The following is a 9,695-nucleotide window of genomic DNA, read 5'->3' on the forward strand; positions in this document are numbered from 1 at the left end:
GACAGTCTTACTTGGGTGAGTGGGTGTCTGGCTGGGTGGAGCTCACCCATCTCCCCCTTCTCCGGGGACAAGTGGCCCCAGTGTCATCCTGGTGCACAGAGGAGAGTGGGTTCACACGTTGAGAATGCACCCTGCACACAAAGAGCCAACGGGAGCCTTTCTGGTCCCAGCTGGCTCTGTGTGAGCAGACCGGGGATCAGGGGACACGTTTTGCAGGGGGCTGTAGGCAGCAGGATGGGGCCCTGGCAGCAGGCCGGGGATCAGGGGCCACATTTTGCACTGAAGCCCTGCACTAAAACAACAGCGCTTCGAGCCCCGTGGTTTATTGGGTGTTTCCAATAAGGACGCCAAGCCGAGGCTCCCCGGAGAAGTCCCCACAGAGCACAAAACACACGCGTCTGGTCACGGTAATCCCTCAGGCAGACCCAGACTGGGGCCGGCGTTCCCCCCGAGCGCCCTGCCAGCCTCCCTACAAAATCAAACCTGGATAGTCAGACTCTGACAGAGCGCAGAGCAAGGCTGAGCCTCGCGGAAGCCCGACACGCTCAGAACCCGACAGCTTCTCAACTGCAGGCAAAAGCATGCTTTTCTTGTAGACCACGAACCTGGAATGTGCCCTGCGATGGTGATTCCAGGCGAATCAGCACCAAGCGATGGGAAGCAGGCCAGCCCTGTGCACAGCAGCGGGGCTGCGAGGCAGCTGGGGCCTAACGAGGTCCAGATGCAGGCGCAGGGGTGGGGTGCAGGAGCTGTCCTTGCTGAGGCGGGGGAAGGGGTGTGGTGCCGGCCGCAGCGTGCGTGTGGACAGACAGACAGAGCTTTTCCCGGGCCCTCCTACCTAGCCCAAACCGTGCCTGATCTGTGTCCAAAACACTCAGTACTCACTAACCGCATCTGCAAAGTGCAGGTGAGGGGTGCTCTCTTTGCATATGGGGAAATGAGGTCTTTATTTGCTGCATGATGAGGCCCCATGATAAGGCACCACAATAACTGCCAGTGAGGGGCTGGATTCCCACCCTCCACGCCAAGCCCTCCCTGCCCTTCCGTTTACCCCATCGTAACACAAGCCCGCTTTTTATGAGACTGATTTTGGGGGGCCTACTTAAGAATTGACAGTATTAAGAACACAAAGCGTGCCTAGAAAAAGGCGACAGGCAGAGGCACCTCCACCTGCTGCCAGGGCCACTGTGATGAGACGGCATGCTGGTGACGGGCGCCGTCAAGGACACGTCTACCTGAAGGAGCCCACACTTCCAACACCCGCGGTCATTACCCCTAATGGGTGGTCCCCAAGGTAGAGGATCAACAGTTAGGGGGATGCACGTGGCCCTGGGGGTGACGCTCGGCCCCTTGCAGAGGTCAGGGGTGGGAAGTCAAGGCAGACACTTGTTCTGGTCCCATGGGACAGCGGCCCCAGCCTAACCCTTGCTAATAAGCTGTGTCCTCCTCACATAGCTGATATGCTGGTAATGAACTGCCCGCCATTTGGGGTGCTGGGGGACGCTAAGGCACCGGATCCAGCTGTCCCTTCCAGCCACTTCGGCCCCGTCACCACTATTGGAGCCATGGGTCCTGAAAGGTGGAGCATTCTGGGGTGGCTGGCGACCTGCTGGCCACTAACCTTGCTTCGTGTCACCGCCGATGAAGCTCTTGGTCAGCAAGGAGCGTCCCAAAGAGAAAGGATGTGCCTTCTCCACAGCTTTGGCATGGGGGCGACCTTCAAGGGGAGACCCCGCTGTGGAGGGGGACAGGAGGAAGGTACGGTTAGCATTCTTCAGGGCGCTGGGGAGAAAAGTCAGCACGTTTTAGAGCCCGCTACTCCCCGGAGGAAGTTTTCTTTACCGTCTGGCCCCTCTGAGAAGCATGGCTTTCCAGATATGGCCACAGGCTGCTGTCTGTGGCACCCCCGTGAGCCACCCCACAGGCAGGCAAGTCCCAAACTCAACGTCTCCCTCACAAACAATTCTGTGAACTTCTCCCTGCCCTCTGGCTTCACCCACAGAGAATGTATTCTAGAATGTCCTAGAAGGTTCCAGAACTTCCTGAGAATGCTGGAATGCCTGTAACCTCCTACCAGGCAACCAGGCATCCTGCTCCAGGGAGCTCGCAGGCTGCAGGCTCTCCCACCTGCAGGTTCTTCCTCCCGCATGACCGTTCAGAGACTGGGCAAGCTTTATGCCTGCGACCTTCGCTGCTCAAATTTCCCCGCTACTCAGTATATTCTCCCTCTACTACATTTCCGTTTCTCTAATTCTTCATCACAGTCCACAGCGGATGTATGAGGAGCAGGAGAGCCCCACCTGGGCACCTCGCCAGCAGCTGGTGGCAATCCTAAGAGTTCCCTGCCGCCAGAGGCAACTACATGTTCACCTTGTGTCCTCGACATTCAACACGAAAGCTCAAGACAGCATTTACCACTTTCATGGGGGCTGCTGATATGCCTTCCCCCAGGAAATAACTATCATTTACCGAGCACTTCCTGTGAGATAGCCTTTCACATACATTTTTTTCCTAGACCTATAACATATGTGCTCTTTTTTTCCCCTAAAACAAATGAGAAACCTAAGGTTTGAAAGGGCAAAGTAGCTTCTACCTGATGGCACAGCCACGAGAACGCGAGCTTCTAATGGGGACACCTGACTCCAAAGCCAGCCTTCTCCCAGCAGCCCCACCTGCCACTCAGCCCCGCCTACCATCCAGCCCCGCCCACCACTCAGCCCCGCCCTCCGGCCCCACCTGCCACTCAGCCCACCCTACCACTCAGCACCGCCCTCCACTCAGCACCACCTGCCACTCAGCTCCCTGAGAGCCTGGGGTCTGGGCCCCGCCCTTTCTCTCTGGAGGTTGGCCAGAGGGGACTGAGGGGTTCCCTGGGACGTGGGTCTTTTGGTGTAAAAACCGAGACAGTTCGGTGCCCCCACGAGGGAGTATGGTCACCTGGCCGTTAAGATGGGCCTCAGGTGGAGGTGCAGACGCCAGGCGCATGGAGCGAGGGGAGGGAGCATCGCTACCCACAGACACTCCACCAGTTCAGCGGGGGTGCAGCGTGAAACTTACCAGCTTTCCAGAAAGTTCTAGCTGTGGTCTCCGGGCCAGAATACAATCATGATCATTCCGAGAGTGGAGACAGGGCTTATCAGAGGGCGGGGTTCACCACACATTAGAGAAGTATCCCCAAATTTTTCCTTTCTTTTGATGAAGGCAAGAAGTCTAAAACTAGTTAAAATAATAGCCATGGACCCATTGAACTCAGCGTCCTCAAACGTTCATCTCAAAAAAAGCTTCAAGGTCCACACGCCCCCTTCTACTCCAGTACCCCACCAGTATGTCACCCAAGTCCTTATAGTGCTCCTCCTAGCTCACCAGCAGCTCCCGAGCCATGGCCCCGCCCACACACTCACCTTCTGCAGATGCTGTGGCCACTGTTAGGACCAACCAGAGACCCTCTTCCTCCTGAAACCCTCCTCGTCCTCCACACCTCTCCCCTCCCAGAGCCCCCGGACCACCTCCTCCCTGTCTGGGTCACATGGGCAATGTCCCTTTCTGTTGTCCGTCTTCGTTGATTTCACCCTGTAGGCTGGGAGCCCCGCCAGGTGAGGGCTCCTGAGTGTTAGTCTCAGCTTCCCGGTATCCATCCACTACAGTGTCTGGCATGCAGATGCGTAATAAATAAATGTTTGTCTCAATGAAATGGAAACAGCTTATTTAGGGCACGCTGGTAATGGAAATATGCCAGCTTGAAAGGTACCCTGCTCCAGGTGACAGCCACAAGCGGTTTCAGACTCACTTACAAGCACCGAACTTACCTTCAGCTTCTAGCCAGGGCTACAGGTTCCTGGCTGTCCCAGAAGCCACCCCACAGTTGTCATGGGAACCAGCCACTCACAAAGCCTCTGGGGCCCCTGAACTCCACCCCCACCCCTACTGAGAGCCTGCTCCGATGCTGCCATGGGAACTGCCCAGATGCCAGCGCCTCTGCCAGCCGCCCCTCAGAGTCGCCTTGGGCCAGAAGAGGGAGGCTGGGCTCCAGTGGGGTTGGAGCCCTCCCGCCTCCAGCTGCTTTAATGGAGAAATGCATTCAAAGTTCCCAAGCGACCAGGCCATAAAATGAACATCCTGTTGGAGATGGAGTGACCTCACTCTTGGCAGCTAGCTGGAAAAGGGCAGAACCAAGAAGCAGGCAGGATGGGAAAATAGAAGAAGAATCAGCTCTCCCTCACTTCACAGTGGCCTCGGTGGGGGAGGGGGATCCAGTGCTCGGAAAGGGGTTCTAGGGGCCGTTGTCAGACCTGCCTGTAGTGGATCCAGGCAGATTTTTCCAATTAACTTTGAGAGGCCGTCAGTAGAGTGTTTCACAAATGAGGAAACTGAGGCTCAGAGGTCACCGAATCCAGCCCCTACCAGCCCCTGGCTTCTTCCTGGGCACACGTTACCGGGCTCCCTTGCAGCTCGGAGCGGCCATGTGGCTAGCCGAGGGACCCCCAAAGAAGAGTATGGGCCGCTGCAGGCCCTTGCGTGCCTCCACGCTCCCATCCTCTTCTGGCTGGCGGGGTGATGCTGACCTCTGGGCAGACGAGCAAGAGGCCGGTGACCTCATGGAGATGGCAGAGCCTGTGCCAGTCGAATCCCCTGAATGGCCGTGCTAAGAAGGTTGCCCCACCAACCTCTGCACCTGCCCAGAGGTGTTACCTGAACAAGACATGGACTCCTAGTGTTCGCTACCACGAGCGGCCTTTCCTGACTGATACGACAGGCCGGTCCTATCTGGTTTTCCCTGTATATCTCGCATGCTAGGACCAGGAGCAGGGCGACTAGTGGCATCTGAGATACGTCAGCTCAGTCGGACAGGTCTAGAGGGGCTGGGATCAGAGCTGTGTGCTCATCACAACAGCTGCTTCCTGTGCTCTGGAGGGCTTCCAAGAGGTTGGCTCCAAAACGGACTATGAATCGCTCACGTGACATGTTCCCAGGGAGAGTATGGATTTGCCTCATGGTGTCTGATACTTAAAAGGTGTTCTATAAATACTTATCAAAAGGATGGATGGATGGATGGATGGATGGATGGATGGATGGATGGATGGATGGGTGGATGGATAGGGAATGGCTTATACTATGGGGCAGGTGAAGGAGAGACTGTCCTAAGTATAGTTATGGGACTGTAGTTGAGACATAAGAAAGTAGGTGAAGAGAGAGATCTGCTCACTTCAGTGACAACGCCCACTTGCTGTATGTCGACAATTCTAGATGGATGACCAGAGATGGACAGGCCCAAGGAGGCCGCAGAGGTGTGGCTTCAGTGGCTCCTGCTGCTGGGAACACTTCACACCCGTTCCCAACCAGATGTCACTGGATAAATCCGCCCCTTTAAATCTGTCTCAGATAAATGTCTAAATTCTGCCCATGTGATGCTTAAGGCATACTTATACTAAAAAATGGTTCATTTCTTAAAATCTGAAATTCAAATTTATCTGGGCGTTCTGTATTTGATCTGGCCACCTAAAAACCGGGCTGCCTATACTAAGTGACCGTCCACCTGTAGTTACTGTCACCGTCAAAGCCGATATCTAATAAACACTGCTTTAGCTTATTTCAACACTGCTTTCGCTTATTTTTTAAAAATATTTCTAGGAGCTGTAGGAGAAGGTTCCAGAAGTAAAAGCAATCTAGCCTTGTCCTTTTTTCCCACGCAGATGACATTATAAGTTTACATTAAAACCTCCTTGGAGACAAAAGGCAAGAGGCATGGGGATAAGCCAGCTCCTTCCTGGGGCAGGGGGACCGGTCAGCTACCTGGTGCCACGTTCTTGTTTACACCCTGACACCTCATGTCAATAAGACTGAGAACTGCTTCGTGACCCCCACTGGTCACGTGTTTTACTTGTTGACCTCCACGGGCATCCGTATTTCTGTGCTCACCTCTCTGCAGTCCATCCTCTACCCGCGGCCAGGTGGGTCTTTGTAAAACGCCATTTGCCCTGCTTTAAACCTTCCGATGGCTCCCCGGCCCTCTAAAAACATACCCAGGCCCTTTACTGTGATCTGCAGCACCCTGCGACTCCACCCCTGTGACCCCTTTGTCCACTCTCTGGCCTTCTCTGTGCTTTTCAAACACACCAGGCTCCCTCCTGCTCGGGGCTCGGCCTCAGCTAGTCACGGTGCTTCGAAAATTTTCACCCCAGGTGTCCGCCTGGTTACTGCCTTGCGGTCATTCAGGTAACAGCTTAAAAGTTGCCTTTCGAAGCAGCTTGTTCAGATCACGAAACCCACAGCGATCCCCACCCTATCATCCCACCGGACACCAGATCCTCACGCAGGCAGCGTAGCCGCAGACCAATAACACCAGCAAACATTTGCCAGGGCTGCTATGTGCCTACGCACTTTGCATGTGTAAATTTTTAATCCTCACAACAGCCCTGGGAATTGTTACGTTATTATCACATTTTCCAGATAAGGGCCTGGAGCGCTGCTGGGAAAAGGAAGTTGCCCGTGACCACACGGAGGGCTAGGCGGAGGTGGGGGTGGGGGTACCTGGAAGCACCCAGGCCATCCAACCCCAGGTTTTAAGCACTGATCACTAAGCTGGGTCACTGACCCCAAATACAGCCCAAATCCTGGGACAAAAAGGGGACCGGGCCCAGCGGCCTTCCGGAAGACGTCCCTCGTGTGCGGCTTTTGGTTGCCTGTGGTGGGTTCTTTTAATGTCATTTGTTGATTCTGGTCACATGTTCTGTGACAGGAGGACGGAGATCCAGCCGTTGGCAGGATTTAGGGGACAGCCAACGACAGAAGAGGAAGCCGGCCAGTGACGACCCCCGTCACAGCCACGCCTCGGTCCACCCGCCTGTCGGTCCGTCATGCACTCGGTGATGGTGTTTGGGCACCTAACCACTGCCAGGCACTATCTGGGCACATCTGTCTATCAGGGGGCGGCAAGCTCAAATAGAGGCACAGAAACGAGGTCGGGGACATGGAGCGCCAAGGACAGAGGATGCCGCTCGGTCGGCTCCATGTGGAGTTCGGGCGCAGGACGTCCCAGTGGGGACAGCCGGCGGAGGGGCCCGGAGACAGGACTGTGCCTGGTGTGTCCGGAGGACAAGCGAGGAGTGGGTCTGGGACAGAGAGCAGAGGGGACGAATGAGGTAGGAGGAGACGGGAGAGGCCTGGTAGGGGCTGCGAGGTGTTTGGATTGTACTCAAGTTGACAGCGTGCGTCGTGTGACTTATGGGTTTAGAGTCACCCTGGAGACTGTGGGACATGGGCATGGAAGAGGGAGACCACCCACGAGTGTGGCTCTGCGCCCTAGTGGACAACCCATAATGCCTCCACACAATGTCTCCAGGCATGGTTTGTCACCACTGATGCTACTGGCTTCTGGCGAGCAGAGGTCAAGGATGCTGCTAACCAACCTACAGGGCGCCCAAGATCCCCACAGCAGAGAATGATCCAGACCCAAGTGTCGGCAGCACCAAAATGGAGACATCGGGGTCGGGGGATGACTGCAGTAATCTAGGCGAGAGATCTACTCACCAATAGTTCTGAGCCCCTACTAGGTGTCAGGTGACGGCCTGGGGACAGAAGATACAGCGACAAACAAAACGGACGAGGACAAGGCGTGTGCCTTTGTGGGAGTTTATGCTGCTGTGAGACTGGAAGCTCAGAACGGGGTGGAGGTGATAGGGGGTGAAAATGGTCAGATTTTTTAAATCCCTTTTGAAGGTAGAACTGCCAGGATTGGCTGAGGACAGGATGTGCAGTATGAGAGAGTGAGGGGACAGTGTTGACTTTAGGGCTTTGTCCTGAGCAATTAGCACAGAGCTGTCCTTTACTGAGCTAAGAACCACTGGGCTGGGGCGGTGAGTGCTTTGGGCACTGGGGAAATTAAAGGTTTTATTTTAGACACATTAAGTCTACATATGATGAGGGCAATTGCCTATTTTAGTCTGGAGTTTAAAAAAAAAAAAAAGAAGTCTCTTTTGAAGGAGACGGAATTTCGGACAGCGGCGAGCGTATGGAAGAGAACTCAGGGCGTCATTGCCCGTCGCTGTGACTGCATGTCGAGACATCCTGGCACCAAGCCACCCGAGGTCAGGGAGGGACCAGCGCCCAGGCGTGCGGGCCGAGCTGGCAGCCAAGCGCACAAAGTGTTTCGGGGGAAGAGAGTGAGCAAAGCAGGCCGGGAAAAAAATCTACATGCCGTCGCATCCGCATTTTCCAACCTCGCAAGCCGCCACGTGGAGGTGTCGCCAACCTCGGTCCACGCATCGCTGCCTCCGTGTTCGGTCTCTCCCCCGGGTAATTGCGCCCTTACTCCGGTCCATAATTGAAGTGGATGTTGCACAAGATGCAGAAACGATGAACACAGCGTTTCTGTCCTCGCGAAGCTTTCTCACTCCTGGAGAGGATACAGCGTCCGCATCGAAAGACGGAATTCACTCATCGGCAGCCACCGAGCCCCTGCCGTAGTCACAGCTCTCTGCGTGTGGCTGAAAACACTCAAGGGGAACGTCAGCCGAGGGCTTCGCTGGTGGGGTTTACAGTCTAGACCAGAGCGGATGCAAACGAAAGACTCAGAGGGGACATAGAGGCAGTTGTGGGGTGGAGCGGGAGGGATCTGGGCGTCTGAAGGAGCAGGAGACCATCCAGAGTAAACATCCCTCTGACAAGCAGGCACCCTTAGGTGCTTCCCTTTCTCTGTGGGTCACACGCATGCAGGGCTTGGAGCCCCGAGGAAGGTGGGGAGCAGGCAAAGGGACGTGTATGAATCAGGGAATGTCCCCTGTGCCTGGATTTAGGTGGCGGGGCTGGATTTCGGACCAGCATGCAGCTGCAACTAGCCTCTTGGTGTCTCTTCCCGTTCATTAGCTCCCAGTTCATTTCCCCAGAAGCCACCAGATCAAAGAACCATCGCATCTGAAATGTCGAAGTTTTGGAAAAATCCGTTTCCACAACAATTTCTCCCTCAATTCTGATAGAGAAACCAAAAAAATGCTTCTCAATTCTGCGCAGCCAAGCGTGATACGGGAAAGTTCGTGAATTTCTGCATATTGGACCCAAACCCTCATATTATACGGAGCAAAGCTCAGTGCTCGTGAGAATTCTTTGTAGAAGGGGCGATGGGCCTCAAGGGAAAATCGGGTATTGGCTGGTTTTAGCCTCATTTCTAGAGTGAGAGCTGATCAGTACTCAAAGTGGTGGGTTGCTGGGCCCATGTCGGTAGACTGTGTCTCAATTTATCACAAAACGTTACAGCTTTTTCTGTAAAACTACAGGCGATTTTTAGATAAACGTGTCTGACTTGAGAAGGGGTCAAAAAAGCAAGTATTTTTCTTTTTAATGTATTGTTTAAATGTATTTTTCTTTAATTGAAGAAATGATTTAAATTTTTTCTTTTTTTTTTTTTTTCCTATTTTCTTTTTGTCCTAATTCCTGAAACATTATTCCAAGATACCTCGGAAAGAAGGTAGAAGGACAAAGTGCTTCCGAGAAGTGTCTGATTTTCCCACCTCGTCTTGTCTTGTTTTTCAAGTCAGTCTGTTTTGGCAACAGTCAGAGATTTCAATGATCTGTTCTGTCATCTCCCTGAGGCCCGAGAAAACAGGATCGCTTTGCTTCCATGCAAATACATATGGGAATCAGTGATTTTTTTTTTTTTTCAAACAGCAAAGCACCACACAGTTAGAAATCACCCATAAAAG

Source organism: Pteropus vampyrus, unplaced genomic scaffold, assembly GCF_000151845.1.
Source record: "Pteropus vampyrus isolate Shadow unplaced genomic scaffold, Pvam_2.0 Scaffold52, whole genome shotgun sequence".
In the NCBI taxonomy this organism is placed as follows: Eukaryota; Metazoa; Chordata; class Mammalia; order Chiroptera; family Pteropodidae; genus Pteropus; species Pteropus vampyrus.